Below are 21,928 nucleotides of genomic sequence, written 5' to 3' on the forward strand. Positions count from 1 at the left end.
GCAGTCACCAGCCACTAGAGGGGGCAACACAGCTCCTCAGCTCTCACTAGATTGGGTACCCTACAAGATGGGCTGGTGACAATCTGGATTTCCAATGTGGCCAAGACACAAAAATCTGGACAACCTTTTCATGTATATGATGAAGAAAGAACTGGCAAGCTTTGAAATATCATTCCTTACATCAAGGCTAACACTACATTCAGCAACTTGCCAGGCTGATATTTGGGTGGGTGGTGTTAAAAAAGGATGCTCTGGGCTTTTCCCCCTTTTGAAAATAAACCATTGCTTTCCTTCTGTCTCCCCCCGCCCTTGTTGGGTTTCAGTGGCCCAGGCCCCTGTGGAAGAGCTCTGGAGAAGCATCGCAAGCTTTGTTTCCACCAGCTGAGAGGCCTCGCTCTCACCAGGCAGACTATCAGCAATGCCACATGCGATCTGCGCTATTCATATGACATCTGCGTGCGTCCCCAAGATGGACAGCCGCCCCAGGAAGCCACTTTCCATAATCAAGTATCATAATAGCCAAGCCTCGCTCCCCTCGCCGTCTCCATCTCCCCTTCCTCGGGGGGCCAAATGGCTTTAATTTGACAGCAGGATGCTCATTAAGGTCAATTATGGGCCATTTTGTTATTATCTGAATTACCTTAGGGTGACATGTCTGAAGAAGGCAATTCATACTTCTTGTTTAGCAGCTTGGGAAGGGGAGGTGAGAAATTTCTACAGCCACTTTGTTTGGGCAGCATCACTTTCCTGAAACATTGATTTACACGTACCTATGGGCATTACACGTGGCATTACATGTACCTATGGGCAAAGCAGTCTGTATTTCATAAGAAACAGAAGCAAATATTTTCAATTGTTTTAGAAATCACTTTTTAAGTGTTCAAGATGCTTTGGTTTTCAGGTATGGATTCTTTCAAAAATGGATTTCCAGTACTTCTCACTAAAAGTACTGTTGTGGGTTTGAAGGGTCAGTCTAGATGATGCCTTGAGATAAACAACTACCTGACATTTAGAAAACATCTGAAGGCAGCCCTGTTCAGGGAGTTTTTTAATGTGTGACATTTTGGTGTGTTTTTAATCTTTTTTGGAAGGCGCCCAGAGTGACTGGGGAAACCAAGCCAGATGGGTGGTGTACAAATAATAAATTATTATTATTATTATTAGAGTCCCATCCAATTCTTGGGATCCTGTATTATTGGGGTAGAATGTATGAGAGCCAAACCAGTCCCTTTGTCTATGTCACTGTCTGTCAAACTTGGACTACAACTCCCATCATTCCTAGCTAGCATAACCAGTGGTAAGAGATGATGGGGTTTGTAGTCCAAAAACAGCTAGAGACCCAAGTTTGGGAAACCCTGGTCTCGGTAATGGTACAGTCATACCTTGGGTTGAATGCGCATTGGGTTGAGCATGTTACTTCCGGGTTTCGCCACTTGTGCATGTGCAGACGCTCAAAATGACCTCACGCGCATGTGCAGAAGTGGCGGAAAGCAATGTGCGCATGCGCAGACATGCCGTCGCTAGTTACGTTTGCTTCTGGGTGCGAACAGGGCTCCGGAATGGATCCCGTTCGTATCCAGAGGTACCACTGTACTGGCTACTATTTAAGCACCACAATTAACATAACCAAAGAAGTTGTTCTGCTCCATAGAACAAATGAGTGGACCTTTGCTCCACCAGGGGCAGACCTTGGTAATCTGGCACCTTGTGTGAGGTGAAAATTTGACAGACACCCCCAGCCCTTGTGCTGCCTTCCCAGAGCCAGGTAAGAGAGGTGCTGGGCTTTAGGAAGGAGATACAAGGACTCTGGCACGGAGGCGGAAGGACTCTAGAACCTTGTCAGAGCAGTTCACTCCTCCTTTCTGAAGCTGGGTCAAGCGCTTACTGGGCTTTGAGAAGGCACCCCCTCCACTCAGCACCCAGTGCAGGGAAACCAGTCAGGCTACCTTAAATCTGCTTCTGCCTCCACCCTCACCTAGCTGCTAGGGAGGAGAACAATAGCCAGAGCAGTGTGAGAGAGCTGAGCTGGGAGCTGGATACACAGAGACTTGCTTGCTCTGTGCCAGATCAGAAGCTGTGACTAATGGAAAAGCAAGATCTGTTAATGCTGTGAGCCCCTCTCTCCTATGCTTGGGTTGTATACATGTGTAAATAGCACCATCTATCCTAAAGACACTATCTCCGCTGGCCTTCATCCCAAGGGAACCAAACGCTGGGTAAGTGCAGGAAGCCTTGGGGTCTCTTACCACTCAGAGATTGGAGTGGCAAGTAGCAGTACTAAAAACATACTACATGTTTTGTCATTTCCAAAAGGTTGTCCCACTCCCAAGGTTTACGTGAGAAAATGGCTTGCTAAAGTTCTGCAATGCCAGGTAAGCAGGGAGGTTATGCCTCAGAGTGCAGCTCCCAGCCCTGCAGGCATCTGCCAAACCCACAAATGTGGAAAGTGTGCATTGGCTAACTGACCTGCCTTCCCTCAGCTGGTTGCCACAGCGTCCCCCACAGAGCGGCGAGAGGGGAAGTCTGCATTGTGCAGAAAGCAGGGAGGTTTTTGATCTTGAGACTCCAACATGCGGGTAAGTTTCCATCGTGCACCGGCAGCACAGATGGACACCAGGAAATCCCCACCACAGGTCTGGCCCACTGATCACCCTTTCTGCCCTGCAGGGTCACAGGTTGGTCACATGAGAGCCTACAAGTTAGAAACCTCACGCATCCTGCACTTGTGCCTTAACCTGCAGTTCCTTCAGTCTCTGTGCACATGGCCTGGGTTACTGAAAAGGGGTTGGCAAATGTCCATTCCTCATCCCAGCAAAACTCAAGCCCCCCACTTCCTGTTTCCCATCTCAACCCTCTTCCCCAGTGAGCTCTTGGGGAGATCAAAGAGTTGCTTCCTGTGTACATGCAACTGCGGTTTCCATTCCTGCTTGCCAAAACACCTCCCTGCCCACCGCATTGCTGCATCTTGTGCTAGCAAGTTCCACAGTTTAACTACGTGCTGTGAGAAGGCGGCCTTCATTTTGTCCATCTTGGCTCTTTCAGTGTTCAGCTTCACTGGACAGCCCTGCTGGGCTCTAGAGAGGAAGGAAAACTTCTTCCTCTACACCATGCCTTGGTGCAACTGTCAAATGAGCTACAGCTTTATCATGTTGATCTGCCAATATAATGGTTCTACGCTGAAAATCTGTGCAGTAATAATAATTGTGACCATGTGCACAGTTCCTTTTTGAGCAAGTGCAAGTAACACTTCTGAGATTGAGGAGGGAGGAGGAATCGCGGGACAAACAAAACCGTAGCTGTCAACCTTCCCTTTTTTTGCAGGAAATTCCCTTATTCCAGCACCATTTCCTGCTGCTATCCTGGATTGTTAAGATATCCCGTACACTGTCCCCGGGACAGGTGAGGCTGCTGATCCCTTATTTTCGAGGCTGCTGATCCCCTATTTTCAAATCTGAAAGTTGACAGCTATGAACAAAACTACCTCACTTGGCACTCTCCTTTTTCTTTAAGTGAGTAGATGTGGTGTGGAGAATCTTTCCTTCCAGGTGGGGAGCAGAAGGAGAGACTTTGGAAGCTGCCATGTTTGGGTAGTTGATTCCTCCTGATTAAGGAATGGTCTGTCTCTGAGTAGATGCCTGCTTTTGACGTGAAAGCAGAACCCTGACTTTGGGGTCCTGCAGACTTTTCTTGGCTATTGCCTTCTTCTGAGGATCATTTCTCCTAACCCCTAAGCGCCCTTTTCCACCTCGCTCACCTGCCGCATCTCACACATTAGCCGGGCGCAATAATTCCCCATGGAGCACAGGAAAGTGGGGCAGGGGGGAGACCTCCCTTTCCTTCCCCCACTGCTTATGCTTTGGAACTGGAAATTTCACAGCATGATTTAGTCCCCGCTATGAAAATCACAGCTATTTCGCTCTCGCCTGCTGGGTCAGAAAAAGAGGAGGAGGAGGAGGCTGCTGCCGCCACCGTGTGGCAAGAAAAAACACCTGAATGGACAAGCCCCAAACATATATTTTTTTAGACGTCCTTTTTATGTTGAGATTCGTAGAGACACCATTGATCCTTTGCTGAAGAGGCTCGCCAATCTTTCAGACAAGTCTAAATTTAATTCTTTCCTCTTAGGCAAATATCACAAGACGACCTGGCTGGTAGCCAGTTTCTGCGCTTAGATTTGTAAGCACAGATCATCCTCTAGAACAAAATAGTTTACTAGGGAAATGCTGAAGTCACCCTTTGGTGTGCCTCAGGGTCAATTTTTTATGGTAGCCCAAATCTCAGCTGTATGGGTGTATGTACATATGTCAATTTTAACTCATGAACTATTGCTGTAATCTGCTCCGATTGTATATTTTATCTTTATGAACGCTGTTTTTATTGTGTTATGTTATGTGAGTTGCTCTTTGACCGTAATAAATTATCTGTCTATCACCTGAATGGGCATTGGAGGCAGTTTCACAAGAGAACATAAGAAAAGCCTGCCAGATCAGGGCAATGGCCCATCCAGTCCAGCATCCTGGTCCCACAGTGGCCCCCCAGATGCCTGTGGGAAACCTGCAAGGGGGACCTGTGCACAAAGGACCTGTGCCTCGCATGAGGACTTCATTCTGGGGGGGGGGTGTAAAGGCAAAATCATGTAAAGTCAGAATGACCCCCTGGAACCATGTAAGCAATTGTACCTTCTGGTTTCAGTGCAAGATCTCATGAAGGCCAGCAGAAACCACACATGACCTTCCCACAGCCCAAAAAGCAAGGCAGTAGTCTTTAAAACCCTTTCCACAGTGGGAAAACCCTGCACGGAAAGAGTTTTTTAAGCTCTCTGCCTTGCTTGCCTGGCTCTGGGAAATGCTGGCACAGGCTCTGGATGCTTGCAAGGTCCCAGGCAGCCCCTTCTGATGCTTCCCCTCCCCCACTCCTTCCACCCCTTAAAAAAATGTCCATGTGCATAAAACTACAATCATGTAAGTAAAATCCATTTAAGTTGTGATCCTACTGTATTCAGAAGCATTGCTGCCTCCACCTGCAGAGGTACAGCCTAGCTATCATAATTCATGAAGTCCAGGCATATAGGGGGCTGGTTGCCCATTACTTCCTGAATGGCCCCCTGCCATCCACACTGACTTAAGCCCAGCATGCCTCCTTTTTTAAATCATAAATGGCTGGAAAAGTGGCAGTGCAGCTGTGCTCGCTTTGCAACCCCAGAGTGACACTTGCAGTAAGTTTGATGATTTCTCCCTGGTCCCCTTTTCCACTGAACTCTGGCTTTGATCAATGGACAAATTGAGTTACACTTAAACTAATAAGAGAGATGGCTGCTGAGGGACTTCAGCAGAGATCTGGGCAGTGTTGACAGTCCTCTCTCAATATATTTTGCACCGCGAATCCATGAAACCAGCAAACCTCACAGTAACGCAGTTGTCCTTGTGAACTTTTCAGAGCATTGACTGAAGCCTTGTGGCTGCAAGGCTTCCTGCTAACAAGACATGGCTGGTCCAGGAAACCTTCCTTAACTATATTTTTTTAAAATACTTCTTGTACCTCTGGTTCAACTCTCTACAATCAGGAGAGAAGAAGCAGTGTGGGGAAGAGCCTGGTGATGGTGCTATGGTGAGTGCTAGGTCATAAGAATGTAAGAAAAGCCTGCTGGATCAAGCCAATAGTCCATCTTGTCCAGCATCCTGTTTTCATAGTGGCCAAACAGATGCCTCAGTGGGAAACCAGGAAGCAGGCACAAGAGCCCTCTCCCCTCCTGTGGTTTCTAGCAACCAGCATTCAGAAGCATGGTAGCCTCAAACCATGGAGGCAGAGCACAGCCATCATGACTGGTGGCCATTGATCACTCACTCCTCCCATGAACTTGTCTCATCCTTTTTAAAAGTCATCCAGGTTGGTAGCCACCACTGCTTCCTGCAGGAGTGAGTTCCACAGTTTAAAGATGTGCCATGCAAGGAAGGACTTCCTTTTATGTGTTCTGAATCTTCCAACATTCGCCTTCAGTAGATGTCATGAGTTCTGGTGTTATGAGAGCCTTTCTCTAGCCACTTTCTGCATTGCCATGCATTATTTTACTTTTTCATGTCACCTCTTCCTGGCCTCTAAACTAAAAAGTCCCATATGCTGCAACTATTCCTCACTGGCGAGTGGCTTCACCCCGCTGATAATTTTGCTTGCCCTTTTCTGAACCTTTTCCAGCTCTACAATATCCTTTTTCAGGTGACCAGAACTGCACACAGGATTCCAAATGCAGCCGCGCCATAGATTTCTATAATGGCATTATGATATAGGTCAGGATGAGACGAGCCAGGCAGATGGCCCTAAACAGAGTCAATTGCTGGGTTTGAGGATGCTAGAGGGTGGGCACAAAGAAGGGGTGCTCCAGCTCCCCATGGGTGCAGTTCAAGGGATATTTCAAGGTGCAGTTGAACCAAGTTCCCCTGTTGGCTTGGAGCTTGCCTGCCTCTTACCTGAGGGGTCAGGAGATTCTGCCTGCTCTCATTTCAGTGCTGCTATTGCCATGCTGTCCAATGTGGAGAAACTCCTGGGCAACTGCCAGGCATGTGGGGGGGGGGAGAGATGTGAAATTCTCCACTCAGTTTCTGAGAGCAAAATTTTTTGACAAGAACCGGGAGCAGACTTTGTGGGATGAATAGCTTTCAAGATCTCGAACATCGGCAAATGTCTAACCGGCACGTGACTCCAGCATGTTTTATTCATCCTTTCCTAAATGGTTTCCAATGTTTTGTCAGGAACAATTCACCGTTTTACAAAGCATCGATTACAGCTGCCTTTGGGATTCCTGTTTGGTGTCACCACAGTGAAATATTTATAAAGACGTGCTCAGCAAAGGACAGAGAAGACTTGCCAAGAAGCTCCAGCTTTGGCATGGATAGCAAGCAGGACGGTGCGTCTTAGGCTGCCTGTACCAAAAGAAAGTTGCAAACCTGCAGCCAGATGTCCCTCTTCCTTATACAACAAAAGCGGGATTCTGAATTCTGTATAAATTATACCAAGCAAGCACGTGTACACGGTTTATCTTGCTTTGCAAAAAATATTCTGCAGTCATTGAAATATACTTGGAGTCAGTACATAACAGTCATAATCTCTTGCATTGCAGGGGGGCCTTCTACCTCTGCAATTCTATGATTCTATGGGAGGAGGTTCATTGCTCATCTACAGCCCTTTTCTGCCTTGACACCCCTCTTTGCTCCCTGGAAATCTTATTCAGTCACCCATTGGGGGTCAGATTTCACCAGATACTGCTCACACATTTTCAAGCAGGTCCTGTCAATCCTAAGAGGATCATAAGACCTAGAAACTTGCTTTCATTTTGCTGATGTAAAAGCCCAGGCTCTTGGGAAGCACAATCCTGTGACCAACAATACATTCTGCAGCATTTCTGGACTTTCGTGGAATCACAGCCCTGCTTATAGGCAAAAGGTCTGCAAGCAACCAGCCAAAGAAATAACCCCTTGTCTTAGCAAACAAAATCCTTCAGGTCCTGCCACAAACTCCCAGAGAGACCTTCACTATCTCTTGTTGTGCCTATGTGTGCGTGTGCAAACATATTAATGGATATATATATAAATATATTACCTCTGGTGTCAGTGATATTCCATTTGCAGGAAATTATGACCAAAAGAGTGCTATTGCAGTTGGCTCCTGCTTGTAGGTTTCCCACAGCTATCTGGCTGGCCGTTGTAAGAGCAGACTGCTGGACCACTGCATTGCAGGGGGTTGGACTAAATGACCCTCAGGGTTCCTTCCAATTCTACAGTCCTATGACAAAGGTCTGTATAGTTAAAGCTATGTTTTTCCCCGTAGTGATGTATGGAAGTGAGAGCTGGACCATCAAGAAGGCTGATCGCCGAAGAATTGATGCTTTTGAATTATGGTGCTAGAGGAAACTCTTGAGAGTCCCATGGACTGCAAGAAGATCAAACCTATCCATTCTGAAGGAAATCATCCCTGAGTGCTCACTGGAAGGACAGATCCTGAAGCTGAGGCTCCTGTACTTTGGCCACCTCATGAGAAGAGAAGACTCCTTGGAAAAAACACTGATGTTGGGAAAGAGGGCGGGCAGAAGGAGAAGGGGACGACAGAGGACGAGATGGTTGGACAGTGTTCTCCAAGCTACCAACATGAGTTTGACCAAGCTGCGGGAGACAGTGGAAGACAGGAGTACCTGGCGTGCTCTGGTCCATGGGGTCACAAAGAGTCGGACACGACTAAACGACTAAACAACAGCAACAAATGGTCCAGCAGCCAGGCTCTTCTTATGTATCCATCCAAACAGATGCCTACAAACTAAAACATGACATTCTGCCCACCCAAATAGCTGACTGTGTGTATTTAGAAGGCAAATGTGGCCAACTCAGAAACACCAGAATGGGCTGGGGCAAGGTGGCAACTGCCTCATGGTTTTGGTAAGAAAGGCAGGCAGTTCTAGCAACGCAGCCTGCAGCGGTCAGCTATCTCAAGGGGCAGTTGATGCCAAGTTCCCAGGGACAAAGTAACAAGGAAATGTGGGAGGAGGTAAAACTGCCAGTATCATGGTGCCATTATACAACTTTATGGTAAAAACACATTTGGAATCCTGTCTACTGTTCTGGTCACCTCAGCTCAAAAAGGATACTGTAGATTTGGAGAAGATTCAGAAAAGTGCAAGCAAAAATGATCAAGGGGTTGGAGCTACTGCCCTATGAAGAAAGGATGCAGGGCTTTTTAGTTAACAGAAAAGGCAAGGAAGAGGTGACATGATAAAACTTTGTAAAATTATGCATGGCATGGAGAGAGTGGGTAGAGAAATGTTTTTCTCCCTCGCTCATAACACGAGAATTTGTGGACATCCAATGAAGCTGAACATTAGAAGATTCAAAACAGATAAAATAAAGTCCTTCTCCACACTGTACATAGTTAAACTATGGAACTCCCTCCCACAGGGGGCAGCAGTGTGCACCAACCTAGATGGCTTTAAAAGAGGATTAGACAAATTCATGGAGGAGAGGGCTCTCAAGGGCTGCTAGCCTTGGTGGCTTGGCTCTAATGCTTCTGAATATCAGTTGCTGGAAACCACAGGAGGTGAAAGTGATCTTGTGCTCAGGTCCTGTTTGCAGGTCTTCTGGAAGAGGAATCTGATTGGTCACTGTGAGAAGAGGATGCTGAACTAGATGGACCATTGGGCTGATCCAGCCAGTTCTTTTTATGACCTCGTGCAAGGGAGGGAGGAATTGATGGCTCTCGACTCTGAACCTTTGCCAGGGATGCAATAGCTTTGAAAGGAGCTAACATTTACCACAAATGCCAGCATTTATGTCTGTATCAGCTGGGTGAGGTTTCCTAGACTGGGGGCAGATATTATTAAAGGTCTGCAGGGGCTCTTTGCAGCGTTATGAAGGGAGGAGGCTTATAGGAGAAGGAAAATAACGTCTGCTCAAGCTTCCGGGAACATCTGCCTGCTGCTCTTTCAAAGCTAACAGGCCTCCTTTTGCAACTTCTGAATGTGAGTCAATAACCACCGGATATTTTCACCCAGCCCAGTAAACACTCCTGGCACTTTGCCATGTGTTTGAGGATGCTTCTTTGAACAGGATAAAAATAATTGCTCTCCTGGCACTTGTGGCCTAGTTTCCTCGAAAGGTTGACAACCTGCCAGGTGCAGATTAGAAGCAGAGTGGAAAATGGACGCCCCATTAGCAGTTGAAGGACCTGGACAGAAAATGAGCAGCAATACATACCAGGCACCCCTCTCCCAAAGGTGTGGTGGTATGATGCTGTGGATGGAAGGGCCAGGGCCCAGGGGCAGGACACCTGTTTAGCCCCAGGGAGGTTCCAGGTTCAATCCCAAGGTAGAGCAAGATATGCTGCCACCTGAGCTCTATAAGGAATACATAGAATGATGGGTGTCTATCCTGGCTGGCTCACTTACTACCATAAACAACACAGGCCAAATGCCCTCTGGATGGAAAACGAGTATGATTTTCCTGATTTATAAGAAAGGAGATAGGAAGGAGCCACAAAACTACTGGCCAAGTAGTTTGTTAGGCATCTCCTCGAAGCTATACGCATGGCACTTCCCTCAAAAATTATCAGACTGTTTGCAAAGTAATATTATCCATGAAGAACAAGCAAAATACAGAGGATGACACAATAACAGTGATCAATGTTTGAACCTTAACTGTATTATAAGGAAATATACTAAGAACATTAAGAATAATTTTATTATTCTTATTCTTATTTGTGGTCCCAACTGGGCCTCAAAAATCTCTTGGAGGTTTCCAGCACTTACTGTAAACAGAAATGCATATCTATAAATTATTCTAAAACCAAGAGTGTGATTTTTTGCAACACAATCCTAGCTCACTCACTTTGATACCTGGGTTGCACAGTGATTTTTTCTTTTAAAAAAAAAGTTTAGGGGTACTCTCATTTTCCTACTCCTATTGAAATACTGCCCCTCAATGAGGCCAAACTTAGATTCAGGAAAATTTTAGGGGTATGCGTACCCCTGCGTACCCCCACCCCACCCCAAAAAAGCACTTCCTGGGTATACTCTTAAATGAAAGCCTCTCTTGGTAGTGTTACTGTATATGGAGGCAGTGAAAGTCAAAGCACAGAAAACTATTGGGGCACTGATGAATTTATGTTATAATAAGGGAGGGCAGCTGATTGAACCTGCCCTAAAGGTATTTGGTAGTGAAGTATTTACTCAAATGTGGCATTGAAATCTGGGACTCTGATTCTAAGTCTGTTAAAGTATTGGAAACTGTGCAGAATTTTTTTAAAAATCAGAAGCTATACTCTACCATCAGGAATATCAGCAGCTCTTATTTGTACAGAATCCAGGTGGCCAACATTTAAGGCAAGAGTGGACTGCACTGAGTTAAAGTATATTTTAAAAAATCCATCTACAGTGGTTCCTTTGTTGTCAAACAGCTTGGCTCACGAATGCCACAAACCCGGAAGTGTTCTGGTTTGCGAACTTTTTTGGAAACTGAACTTCCAATGCAGCTTATGCAGCTTCCGATTGAGTGCAGGAAACTCCAGCAGCCAATTGGAAGCCACACCTTGGTTTTCGAACAGTTCCATGAGTCAAACGGATTCCCAGAATGGATTGAGTTTGACAACCAAGGTACCACTGTATGCCTATTGGGCTTTTTCCTGCTTTTTGCTATACAGAAATGAATGGCAACCAGCTCTGGAAAGCAGTTTGTCAAGATGTTTTAGGCCATTATTATTTTCCAAGACTGAGCTCTGCTTTGACCTTGAATAAGTGTCAACTAAGAAACTGGCTCTTCTGGATAGCATCTAGAAGGGACCTGCAACTAATTAGAAATATCACACTTCTAATGGCATCCATTCTTGAGAAGAGAGCATTTTAGAGCTAGTTGGTGTGAAGGATTAGAACTCCCTCGCCCTGTGCACAGGTCACAATCTCAAATTGACCCTGCCTGTAACAGATTTCTGGGGTTGCGACTTCCATTTGTCCCAAAGGGGACCTAGCAGGCAGCTCTTGAGCGATTCCCAAGATTCTCTGGGGATGCCTAGACAGCTAAAGTTGTATTAAAATCATAAAACTGCAGAGCTGAGGATCATCTAATCCAACCCCCTGCAGTGCAGGAATATGCAGCTGTCCCATATCAAACCTGCAACCTTGGTGTTGTCAGCACCAAACTCTAACCAACGTAGCAAAAAGTGTATAAAGCACAGCACAGACATGCTCTTCTTTTTTCCTTTCACATCTTGGAGACATCAAAGCAACATTTAGGCAACTTTTCCTCTTTACAGTGACCAGCTGGCAGAAGCCTACATCTCTTACCCCAGTGAGATGGCTCTCTGGCTCATTCATTCAGCATTCCCCAGGCTGATGCTTCCGAGGCTGCCCCACCGTCAGGGTAGTTCTCAGCCTCAGAAAATTTTGCAACCTGCTTTCAGCATGAGACAATATTAAAGGCTTTCTCACCCATAATCCTTTTGGCTTGGAAAACCCATTAGGGACCAAGAAGGATGCATTGTGGGAAGAGGGCAAGTACTGGGATACACAAGTACTGCTTCATGAGCTGCAAGGAAAAGAGAGGGGGAAATCTGTGTTGCCTTTTTATAAAGCCATTATTTTCATTTTTGACAGGTGCATCTGTGGCTGGCTCAAGAAGCGGCTCTCGGCGCCAGGACTCAGCTTAGTGACATGTAAGCTGATAATGGAGAGTGTTGTTGAACATATGCAGAGTGCCTGTCCCTTACCACCAAGAAGGAACAGGTGGCCACATCGAGTCTGGGATTTGAAAGAGCCACTAACAAGTCAGAGAGAGAGTTGACTGGCTGGAATTTGGCACCAGGTGCAGCAAAACAAGAATTGTGGATTGAATCCTGGCAGTGAGCTTGCTTCCATCTGAGACAGATCAACATTTGCCAGCAATAAGTGCACTCACAAGGCCGTTGCTTGAATTTCCTGCGATGGCATCAAAAATGCCAGATGCCAAAGGGAAGGCTTGTGCAACATCTGTGGGAAAGGTATGTTTTGTTGGCAGGGGAAAGTCTAATCCATCAGGTGTCGGAAAGAGTGTGTGGTACAAGGTTACTACTACTTGAGGGAATTTGGAGTTGGGGATGTTTAGCCTGGAGAAGAGAAGTCTGGAGAAGGAGTGGTATCATATCCACCTTCCAATATCTGAAGGTCTGTCACATGGAAGATGGAGCAAGCTTGTTTTCTCCAAAGAGTAGGACCCAAAGCAATGGATTCAAATGACAAGAAAGAAGATTCCGACTAAACATTAGGAAGAACCTTCAGACAGTAAGAGCCATTCCCCAGTGAAACAAACTACCTCCGAATATGATGAACTCTCCTTCCTTGGAGGTTTTTAAACAGAGGTTGGATGGCCATCTGCCAGGGATTTTTTAGCAGATTTGGAAAATAATCTTCTCAAACCAGCTTGGGAGAATGAATTAAGAGCCGCATCGTTTGCATAATGAAGAAGCAGAAGTTGAGCCACGTACATGGAAAGGAAGAAGAGAATTCCTTCACTCAGATTCCTGCATTCCAGGAGGTTGGACTAGATGAGCCCTGGGGTCCCCGGCCAACTCTACAATTCTATGATTCCTCCTCTGACAATACAGTGGTACCTCAGGTTAAGTACTTAATTCGTTCCGGAGGTCCATTCTTAACCTGAAACTGTTCTTAACCTGAAGCACCACTTTAACTAATGGGGCCTCCTGCTGCCGCTGCTGCACGATTTCTGTTCTCATCCTGAAGTAAAGTTCTTAACCCGAGGTAATATTTCTGGGTTAGCAGAGTTTGTAACCTGAAGCGTATGTAACCTGAAGGGTATGTAACCCGAGGTACCACTGTACTAGAACACGGGATCATCCAATGAAACTGGCTGGCAGTATATTCCAGCTAAAACAAAGTGTATTCCCTGCTTATGCATAATTGGCTTACATAATTTAGCTTATATATTTAATGTATATATATCCCATCTTTCTCCAAGTTGGTATTTAAAGAAGTTTACAGCATTTTTAAAAAAATCATTATAAAATACAAAATGATAAAGACAAACTATTTAAAAACAATAGCTCAAATACATCAAAACACTTTTAGAATCAGCAATAAAATACCTATGGCTCTGGCAGAAGCCCCCTGGTCAGCCTCATCTGTACCTAGATTTCAAAGGCCTGTCTCAACAGGAAGGTCTTAGCCTGCCAGCAGAGAGATAACAAGGAGGAATCCAGACTAACCTCTCTTAGGAAGGAATCCTACAGCTACAAAAATGATGTGGTGCTGAGGAGGGCCACACACAGGCTTAGAGGCGTGTGTGTGTATAATTTTATTGAATGTTAACAAACAAGACTAACAGAGTCTTCCAACAATTCAACGACTGAGCATGTGAGGGTGTTCTTACATTCCAAATGAGAACTCGCTTCAGAACCCACCCACCCCAGGGGGGGAGCAGGGCGCAGAATAAGAGCCACCCAAGTGGTACCGAAGGGTTAAACACACAGCATTTCAAGGCACAAAGTGCCCCCCTTGCTCTCTCCCGCCCTGCCCCCCAAATTCCCTGCCCTGCCTTTTAGCAATTTCTCATTTGCGGCAGCCTTGCCAAAGTGCCTGCCTCAGCAGCCTGCCAGCTCTCATTACCCAGCAGGTAGGAGAAATTGCTGGTGACACCTCACTTTAGACTGATAACAGGGGCGCACCTGGTACATTGTTCCTTTTCCTGCCATCAAAACACCGGCCAAGGCTTGACTTCGGCTTTCAGCCCTGAGCAGCTCTTTATTCCAGGTGGCAGAATAAGAAACAGCAAGGCCTCAAAAGACTGGTGCCTGAGGCAGGAAATCAAAAGGACGGACGTCATTCTCTCCCCTGCCTGCATCGGCTGATCACATCATGCACACATTAACACACGAGAGGCACCAATCTCCTGGGACGTCCTCCTGCACAGGCCTCCCTGAAAGAAACAGGAAAAAGCATGCAAGAGCCAAATACATGCATGAGCAACATGTAGCAACTCAGCATCAAAATAGGCATTTCTGCGCCTGTTTGACTCCACAGTAGAGGTGGGAGCAAGTAATACTTAACTGTGCCACTGGGGGGGCAGGTTATTTTAGACCAAAGTGGGTGGCAGCACCCCCTGCAGGGCGGTGGGATTACCTAGGGGGCAATAAGAAGCAAGAGGGTGGCAAAGGGGCATTGGGGGTGTAAACAACTGTCAGACTCTGAAAAGCAAGAACGACAGGTGCTCTGACGATTGTCAACAGAGTTGCGTCAGAGTGCTGAACCAGAAGGCACTTTGGTGCCACAGCATCTTTTGGTCTGGTGCTTGTACCAGAGTGCCTGCCTGACCAAAATACGGGACATTCCGGGATCAAAACAGGAATTTGGGCATGCTTCCTTCCTATCTTCCTTCCTTCCTTCCTTTCCTTTCCTTTCTTTCTTTAAATTATTTATTTGGTTGTTCAAATTAAAATTTTACAGGCACATTATCCAACTTACAACATAAAAACAAGACTCCAAGGAATCTCTTGGACTTCCCTTCTCCCCTTTGTGAGTCTTATTGTTAATCACCTCCTCCTGCATCTTTTATGACAATCCAAATCGTTTACCACTCCATTGTGTCCAAAATTCACTATTAGACTATTAGTGATATTCCAATCCTACTAACAATTTTAACTGTTTACAATGGTTTTTAAGATAAATTATAAATGTTCCCCATTCCTTATTAAAATCTTTCTTTCTTTCTTTCCATCTATCTAAACTTCTTTCCCTTGCACTGGATAATTTTTAAAAAACCACCAAAAACCACCAATTAGCATCATGTTTGTTTTTATCAGATTAAGTTGACCGTCTCCAACCTGAAGCCCTGTAGATACTTTGGACTACAGCTCCCATAAGTCTGGCTGAGGCTGATGGGAGTTGTAGACCAAAACATCTACAGCGCACTTGGTTGGAGAAGGCTAAATTAGGCAGACAGACACAGGAACACAGACCAGCCACCTCTCGTGCAATGCCATTTTACACAGCCCAGGTTGGGGAATTCCTTGTTAGGTGACAAAAATCTGCTTCCCGCCTTACTATGCAAAACCTCTGACATAAGAGGAATGGAAGGCTGCAAGCGCAACAGCACATTCTCCCAATCCTACCTGGTACACACTTCCTAGGACTGCCTGGTGTAGACTGCAGCACCTCCTTGAAAGAGTGGGGGATCACTGCCATCTAGTGAACAAGTCCAGGAAGGACAGGCAAGAGTGAGATCTCTAAGGTAGAGATGTCCTGGGCCATGCATCTCAGCTGGAGACACATGTAAAGGTGGCTTCTCTCCTAAGGTGAGGGCAAAGAAGAAGGAAGAGGAAGAGGTCAACAACCCCCAGCAACTGTGGTAAGCTCAACACAGGTTAGGTCAGAAATGACAGTTGAGGAAACATAGAAGTAGCTGTCTACCAGCTCCATCTGGTACGCAGGCTGAGACCCTACCTGCCTGCAGACTGTCGCCAGAGTGGTGCATGCTCTGGCTATCTCCCGCTTGGACTACTGCCATGTGCTCTATGTGGGGCTACCTTTGAAGGTGACTCGGAAACGACAGCTAATCCAGAATGCGGCAGCTAGACGGCTGATTGGGAGTGGCCGCCGAGACCATATAACACCAGTCCTGAAAGACCTTCATTGGCTCCTGGTACATTTCTGAGCACAATTCAAAGTGTTGGTGCTGACCTTTAAAGCCCTGAATGGCCTCGGCCTAGTATACCTGAAGGAGCATCTCCATCCCCACCGTTCAGCCTGAACTCTGAGGTCTAGCGCCAGGGGCCTTCTGGCGATTCCCTCACTGCAAGAAGTGAGGTTACACGGAACCAGGCAGAGGGTCTTCTCAGTAGTGGTGCCCACCCTGTGGAACACCCTCCCATCAGATGTCAAGGAAATAAGCAACTATCTGACTTTTAGAAGACATCTGAAGGGAGCCCTGTTTCAGGAAGTTTTTAATGTTTGATGTTTTATCGTGTTTTTAATATTCTGTTGGGAGCTGCCCAGAGTGGCTGGAGAAACCCAGAAGATGGGTGGGGTATAAATAATAAGTTATTATTACTATTATTATTAGTCCATCTGTCATCTCTTTCACATGCAGACTCTCTTTCACATCAGCCTCCAGTGCAAGCTGCATTGCATCCCAACTCTTCCAGCACAATAGGCTAATGGTGAACAGTGCCAGAGGTCAACATGAGTGGAACAACCATTGTAAATATTACCTTTGTACAGTCACATTTGACCTCAAAAGAGGAAGCTTCCACAAAATGAGGAGATTGGTAAAAATAAGTTAAAAGGAAAAACCAAGAGGGTCAGTCATTCCAAGATGCTTGAAAGTTGTTTAAAAACACAATATTAGAAACTCAACTGTATATCGCAGATCAAGAAAGGTACCATGAAGACACTGGCATGGTTAGCAAGCAAATAAGCTATGAGAGGCAAGAAGGCTTCCTTTTGGAAAATGGAAGTCTTTTGCAGATGAAAAGAACTAAATGAAACACAAACTTTGGCAAAAAAAAAGTGCAGGCAGACAGTAAAGGATGCTAAAAAAAGAATCGGAGGAACACATTGCTAACAGCAACAACTTCTTTAAATATATTAGTAGCAGGCGACTGTCTAGGCAGGCAGTTGGAGTCTTAGATGACAAGGGATTCAAAGGTGTGCTAAAGGAAAATAAAGAGATTGCAGAGAAGCTGAATGATTTCTTTCCATCTGTCTTCTCAATGGAAGATACGGGGCAGATCCCAGTGTCTGAGTTAACTTTTGCAGGGGGCGAATCTGAGAAACTAAGACAGACAGTGGTGGTGAGAGATGAAGTTCTAGACCTAGTGGTCAAAGTAAAAACTGACAAATCACCAGGTCCAGATAGCACCAACCTGAAAGTTCTCAAATGTGAAATTGCTGATCTTCTAACAAAAATGTGTAACTTGTCCCTCAGATCAGCCTCCACACCTGAGAACTGAAAAGTAATGAGTGTAACACCATTTTTTAATAGGGATTCACATACAGTCCAACTTTTTCAGGTCAAAACCTGGAATGAGCATCTTCCAGGACATGCTCTCAGGCGAGTCACATAACCTGTGCCATGCTCTCAAACCCCCCCCCCCAAAAAAAAGCTGGTGTTTTTTTTCCAGGATTGTGATCTTGTGTGTTTTGGGACACCATGAGATTGCAGCCCCAAAAAAGCACTTTTGGGGGGCTGAGATCATAGCGCAAGAGTGCGTGAGATTGTGGCACCCAAAATGACCACCATGATCTCATGTGAAAAAACAGGATGTCCCATTTTTTCCAGAACACAGGGATGGATTCATGGGGGACGCTGGAAATCACAGGCTGGTTAGCTCAACATCTGTCCCAAGAAAACTGGTGAAAAGTATTGTTAAAGTTAAAATAACCAAGTATATAGAAGGACAAGCCAGCATGGCTTCTGTAAGGAAAAGTCCTGTCTTTCAACCCTTTTAGAGTTCTTTGAGAGTGTCAACAAGCATATAGAGGTGATCCAGTTGACATAGTATACTTGGACTTGGAAAAAACTTTCAGCAAAGTGCCTCACCAAAGACTCCTTAGTAAGCTTAACAGTCATGGAATAAAGGGAGGGGTCCTATGGACAATGAATTGGTTAAGTTGCAGGAAGCAGGATGTAGAAAATCAAGGATTGGTCTTGGGACCTGTGATTTTTAACTTGTTCCTAAACAATCTAGAAATAGGAGTGAGTAGTGACTTGTCCAGGGTCATTAAAACAAAAAGGGATTGTGAAGAGCTCCAATAGGACCCCTCCAAACTGAACAAATGGGTGGTAAAATGGCAAAAGCAATTCAGTGTAATCAAGTGATGCATGTCAGGGCAAAATAAATCTTAATTTCACATATAAACTCATGGGGTCTGAATAGGTGGTGACTGACCAGGAATGAGACCTTGAGGTCATAGAGGATAGCTCAGTGAAGATGCCCACCCAGTGTGTGGCAACTGTGAAAAAGAAATTGAAAAGATAACTGCTGGTATCATAATACCATTATACAAATCTATTGTGCAAGTGGATAGAGAAAGGTTTTTTCTCCTCCTCTCCTAATGCTAGGACTCATGGACATCCAATGAAGCTGGAAGATTTGGGACAGATAAAAGAAAGGACTTCTTCACACAGCACACAGTTTAACTTAGGAACTCACTCCCACAGGAGGTTGTGACGGCCACCAACGTGGATGGATTTAGAAAAGGATTAGGCAAGTTGGGCTATCCATGGCTACTAGCCATGGTGTCTTTGCTCTGCCTCCACAGTCAGAGGCAGCAATGCTGGGAAACCACAGAAACAGAAAGTCATCTTGTGCTTGGTTCGGCTTAGAGGTTTCCCACAGGCATCTGGTTGGCCACTGTGAGAACAAGATGCTGGTCTAGATGAGCCATTGGCCTGATCCATCAGGCTCAGTTTGGAAAGGTCCTCAAAGGGCTGCCCGGTTTAAGGGAGAAGGGAGAGCTGGGGAAGGAGCTTGAAGTTTCCTGTAAGCATCTGGTGAATAGACTGAACCTGGGTCACCAGGTCCCCCTATGGTGAGAGGCATTCTATTTCTATGTACATTACAGTAATCATTTCTAAATTTGTGCCTATGCATATAAATGAGGATACGTGAGTTCTATGCAAATATTTGTCCTCTGTTTGTGATGCATTTCATTGTTTCTGGTGAGGCATTGGTGTCCCCACTAAGCTTGGGAGATGATTCATCCACATCTGACTTGCTACCAGAAGCCACGTAGACTTTTACTCTGCTGCAATGATGGGAAAGCCTCACTTCTTCTTTGGAGGTTCCCACTTGCATTTATGATAAAAAGAAACCTCGCATCTCAGCTAAGCCTTCCCAGCCAACAAACACCTCTATGTCGTCATCCTACTTGTTTCACAAACAAAGGAGGGCTGGCCTGATTCCTTGCTGCCAAGCCAGAAATCCCCCTGCAAAGGTCTAACGGGATCTGCCCTATATCTTCCATTGATCTGGGAATATAAACCACTTGTTACCTGACTGTGAATGCACTGGAGCACATTGTGTGGATTCTAGTAGCCAGTGCAACAGGTGCACAACCGGCATTATGTGTTCCAGTTTCAAGCCCTCATCAACAGAGGAGCATCCATGTTTTGCACCAACTGAAGTTTCTGAACCATCTTCAAAAGAAGCCGTACATGAAGCACATTACAGTAGTTGAACTTGGCTAGCACTAGTGAATGAGCAATTGAAGTCAGGTTCAATTCAAGTCAGGTTCAACTCTGGATACGGTCATGCTTATGGCTCACAGCTAGCATAGCAGCACAAGTCAGTGAAAGTCATCTCCTTGTCCCCATCCCAAAGCTGTGAACTTAGTCCTTCAGGGGGTATGTAACCTCATCAGCCAGCTTCCTAGCACACATTACCTCCCATCTCATCTGGTTTAAATTTCAGCTTGCTCATCCTTGTGCACTTCCAAACAGCCTCCATACACCTGTCCAAGAAAAGCACAGATTATTGGGACAGGGGGTGGGTGGGAAAAGGAGGTTGAGTTGTACGCCATTTGCATACCTGTGACTCAACACGGAGATCAAATCTCCAAATAACTTTTCCCAAATTTTAAAGAGCAGGTGGGAGGAGACTTCTCTGTGTGAATCACAGAATGCTCTGTCCAGACAATCAGTGAGCTGTCAACTGGTTGTGCAGTGGCCTCGAAAAGGGCAAATGCCATGATAATGGATAATTAGGGATAGCGTTGAAAATAAAGCTGCTGCTATCATCATGCTGTGATACACATCTCAGGCATGAACACATTTGGAATCCTGTGTACTGTTCTGGTCCCCTCACCTCGAAAAGGATGTTGCAGCATTGGAGAAGATTCAGAAAAGGGCAACCAGAATGATCGAGGGGATGTAGAGATTCCCCTATGAAGAAAGATTGCAGTGCATGGGACTTTGTGACTTAGATAAGATGCAAGTAAGAGGTGACACAGTAGAAGTTTATAAAGTTAGGCATGACACGCCGGCTCCCTCGGCCAATAAAGCGAGATGAGCGCCACAACCCCAGAGTCGTCTACAACTGGACCTAATGGTCAGGGGTCCCTTTACCTTTACCTTTAAGAAAGTGGAGAGAGAAAGGTTTTCCTCTCTCCCTCATAACACTAGAACTTGTGGATATCCAATGAAGCTGAATGTTTGAAGATTCAGGGAGGACAAAAGAAAGGACTTCTTCAGACAGTGCACAGTTAAACTATGGAACTTGCTCCCACAAGAGGTACTGACAGACCTGGATGGCTTTAAAAGATTATTGGACAAATTCATGTAGGAGAAGACGATCAATGGCTACTAGCCCTGTGGCTATGCTCTGCCTCCACGGGCGAAGCAGCAATGCTTCTGAAAATCAGTGGCTGGAAACTGCGGGGGGAGGGGCTGTTGTGCTCAGATCCTTCTTGTGGGTTTCCCACAGGCATCTGGTTGGCCACTGTGAGAAGAGGATGCTGAACTGGACGGGCCACTAGCCTGATCCAGCAGGCTTTGCTTATGTTCTTATGAGATGGTTCATTCCACCCTTTTTCAATCTGTGTGTCTCTTCCTCCATTCGCCTTTCCCCAGCCACTCCATTGCATTCCCCTCCCTATTTGGTCCCCCCCCCCTTTTTCTGGTTTTTCACCCTGATTTGTTGGCTCTGCTCCAAAAGACTGTGTTTGTCTCCATGGTCCACGACCAAGGAAGGGGAAGGAGCAAGCAATGTTTTCTGTCTGACACTTTTCTGCCGGCTGGTCCCTCGAAGCTTCTTCCCGCAGAGATGGGTGATGCACGTCACCATAGTTACAAAAGAAGCTTGTTTTTCCTGTAACAAGCTGCGAGAAATTGCATCACCTTTCCAGGCCAAGGTGGGTGGTTACAGCAGTGACTCATCTCTGCCCAGCCACTGGTGGATTATTTGATATTAACAAGGAGCGCTTGAGGAGCCCAGAAGGGAATAAGAGGATATGAGATCCAAGAGCTGGACTGATTTTTAATCCAGCTCCTGACATGCAGCCATATATAACTCCATTCCATCCAAATTAGGAGGGGATGTGGAGGTGTTGAACAGGTGTCTGGAAGCAGTAATGGGGGCTAAGAACTGAGGCTGAATGCTGATAAGATGGAAGTGCTGTGAGTAGGAGGTGTCCCAAGATGGAAGTGCATGGGTGGGTGGTCCCCATGTCCAGGAATTATGTGTACAGCCAGAGGCACCAACTTGAGCAGAAGATTGGGGGAGCTGACGACGCACATATTGTGTGTTTGTGCAATGCAGGAATGCAGGGAGGCGCCAAGGGAAGGAGCAGAACGCAGCAGCGGTGCACCTTCATTGACTGGCGGGTCCTCCTCTATGGCGCTCAGCCTGCTTCTCCTCCTACCACCACCACCAGCCCAGGGCTGCTTCTCCCTCCCCAGTGTGGTGTAGT

This window comes from Podarcis melisellensis (genome assembly GCF_964234715.1).
Source record: "Podarcis melisellensis genome assembly, chromosome: 8".
NCBI lineage: Eukaryota > Metazoa > Chordata > Lepidosauria > Squamata > Lacertidae > Podarcis > Podarcis melisellensis.